Source organism: Mandrillus leucophaeus, unplaced genomic scaffold, assembly GCF_000951045.1.
Source record: "Mandrillus leucophaeus isolate KB7577 unplaced genomic scaffold, Mleu.le_1.0 Scaffold935, whole genome shotgun sequence".
NCBI classification, from domain to species: Eukaryota; Metazoa; Chordata; class Mammalia; order Primates; family Cercopithecidae; genus Mandrillus; species Mandrillus leucophaeus.
In genome coordinates this window covers 186073-189598 of record NW_012110197.1, presented here as the reverse complement: position 1 = coordinate 189598, position 3526 = coordinate 186073, and positions in this window count along the sequence as shown.

Below are 3526 nucleotides of genomic sequence, written 5' to 3'. Positions count from 1 at the left end.
AAAGAAGGGTATTACATAATGGTAAAAAGATCAATGGAACAAAAAGAGCTAATTATTCTAAATATATATGCACCCAGTGCAGGAGCACCCAGATTCATAAAGCAAGTTCTTAGAGACCGACAAAGAGACTTAAATTCCCACACAATAATAGTGGGAGACTTTAATACCTCACTGTCAATATAAGGCCGATTAACGAGACAGAAAATTAATAAGGATATTCAGGACTTGAACTCAGTTCTGGACCAAGCGGACCTAATAGACATCTACAGAACTCTCCACCCCAAATCAATAGAATATACATTCTTCTCAGTACCACATCGCACTTATTCTAAAATTGAACACATAATTGAAAGTAAAACACTCCTCAGCAAATGCAAAAGAACAGAAATAACAGTCTCTCAGATCACAGTGCAATCAAATTACAACTCAGGATTTAAAAACTCACTAAAAACTGCACAACTACATGGAAACTGAACAATCTGTTCCTGAATGACTACTGGGTAAATAACAAAATTAAGGCAGAAATAAATAAGTTCTTTGAAACCAATGAGAACAAAGATGCAAGGTACCAGAATCTCTGGGACACAGCTAAATGAGGGTTTAGAGGGAAATTTATAGCACTAAATGCCCACAGGAGAAAGCAGGAAAGATCTAAAATTGACACTCTAACATCACAATTAAAAGAACTAGAGAAGCAAGAGCAAACAAATTCAAAAGCTAGCAGAAGACAAGAAATAACTAAGATCAGAGCAGAGCTGTGGAAGATAGAGACACAAAAAAAACCTTAAAAAATCGATGAATCCAGGAGCTGGTTTTTTGAAAAGATTAACGAAATAGACTGCTAGCCAGACTAATAAAGAAGAAAATAGAGAAGACTCAAATAGACGCAATAAAAAATGATAAATGGGATATCACCACTGGTCCCACAGAAATACAAATGACCGTCAGAGAATACTATAAACACCTCTATGCAAATAAACTAGAAAATTTAGAAGAAATGGATACATTCCTGGACACATACACCCTCCCAAGACTAAGCCAGGAAGAAGTTGAATCCTTGAATAGACCAATAACAAGCTCTGAAATTGAAGCAGTAATTAATAGCCTACCAATAAAAAATAGCCCAGGACCAGAAGGATTCACACCTGAATTCTACCAGAGGTACAAAGAGGAGCTGGTACCATTCCTTCTGAAACTATTCCAAACAATAGAAAAAGAGGGACTCCCCTCTAACTCATTTTATGAGGCCAGCATCATCCTGATACCAAAACCTGGCAGAGACACAACAAAAAAATAAAATTTCAGGCCAATATCCCTAATGAACATCAATGCGAAAATTCTTAATAAAATACTGGCAAACTGAATCCAGCAGCACATCAAAAAGCTTATCTACCACGATCAAGTTGGCTTCATTTCTGGGATGCAAGGCTGGTTCAACATACACAAATCAATAAACATAATCCATCACACATAAACAGAACCAATGACAAAAATCACATGATTATCTCAATAGATGCAGAAAAAGGCCTTCAACAAAATTCAACAGCCCTTCAAGCTAAAAACTCTCAATAAACTAGGTATTGATGGAACGTATCTCAAAATAATAAGAGCCATTTATGACAAACCTACGGCCAATATCATACTGAATAGGCAAAAGCTGGAAGCATCCCCTTTGAAAATCGGCACAAGACAAGGATGCCCTCTCTCACCACTCCTATTCAACATAGTATTGGAAGTTCTGGCTAGGTCAATCAGGCAAGAGAAAGAAATAAAGGATATTCAAAAAGGAAGGGAGAAAGTCAAATTCTCTCTGTTTGCAGATGACATGATTGTATATTCGGAAAACCCCATCATCTCAGTCCAAAATCTCCTTAAGCTGATAAGCAACTTCAGTAAAGTCTCAGGATACAAAAAGAATGTGCAAAAATCACAAGCATTCCTATACAACAATAATAGACAAACAGAGAGCCAAATCATGAGTGGACTCCCATTTACAATTGCTACCAAGAGAATAAAATACCTAGGAATCCAACTTACAAGGGATGGGAAGACCTCTTCAGGGAGAACTACAAACCACTGCTCAACAAAATAAGAGAGGACACAAACAAATGGAAAAACGTTCCATGCTCATGGCTAGGAAGAATCAATATTATTAAAATGGCCATACTGCCCAAAGTAATTTATAAATTCAATGCTATCCCCATCAAGCTACCATTGACTTTCTTCACAGAATTAGAAAAAACAACTTTAAATTTCATATGGAACCCAAAAAGAGCCCACATAGCCAAGACAATCTTAAGCCAAAAGAACAAAGCTGGAGGCATCATGCTACCTGACTTCAAACTATACTACAAGGCTACAATAACCAAAACAGCAAGGTACTGGTATCAAAACAGATATATAGATGAATGGAACAGAACAGAGGCCTCAAAAAGTAACGCCACACATCTACGACCATCTGATCTTTGACAAACATGAGAAAAACAAGCAATGGGAAAATGATTCCCTATTTAATAAATGGTGCTGGGAAAACTGGCTAGCCACATGCAGGAAAATGAAACTGGAACCCTTCCTTACACCGTATACAAAAATTAACTCAAGATGGATTAAAGACTTAAACGTAAGACCTAAAACCATAAAAACCCTAGAAGAAAACCTAGGCAATACCATTCAGGACATAGGCATGGACAAAGACTTCATGACTAAAACACCAAAAGCAATGGCAACAAAAGCCAAAATTGACAAATAGGATCTAATTAAAGAGCTTCTGCACAGCAAAAGAAGCTATCGTCAGAGTGAACAGGCAACCTACAGAATGGGAAAAAATTTTTACAATACATCCAACTGACAAAGGGCTAATATTCAGAATCTACAGGGAACATAAACAAATTTACAAGAAAAAAAAAACCATGAAAAAGTGGGCAAAGGATCTGAACAACCATCAAAAAGTGGGCAAAGGATATGTCACAAAAGAAGACATTTAGGCAGCCAACAAACATCAGGAAAAAAAGCTCATCATCACTGGTCATTAGAGAAATGCAAATCAAAAGCACAATGAGATACCATTTCATGCCAGTTAGAATGGCTATCATTAAAAAGTCAGGAAATGACGAGGCACAGTGGCTCATGCCTGTAATCCCAGCACTTTGGGAGGCCGAGATGGGCGGATCACGAGGTCAGGAGATCGAAGCCATCCTGGCTAACACAGTAAAACCCCGTCTCCACTAAAAATACAAAAAATTAGCCAGGTGTGTTGGCAGGCGCCTGTAGTCCCAGCTACTCGGGAGGCTGAGGCAGGAGAATGGCATGAACCCAAGAGGCGGAGCTTGCACTGAGCCGAGATCGCACCACTGCACTCCAGCCTGGGCCACAGAGCGAGACTCCGTCCCAAAAAAAAAAAGAGAAAGTCAGGAAACAACAGATGTCGGAGAGGATGTGGAGAAATAGGAATGCTTTTACACTGTTGGTGGGAGTGTAAATTAGTTCAACCATTGTGGAAGACAGTGTGGCAATTCCTCAAGGATCT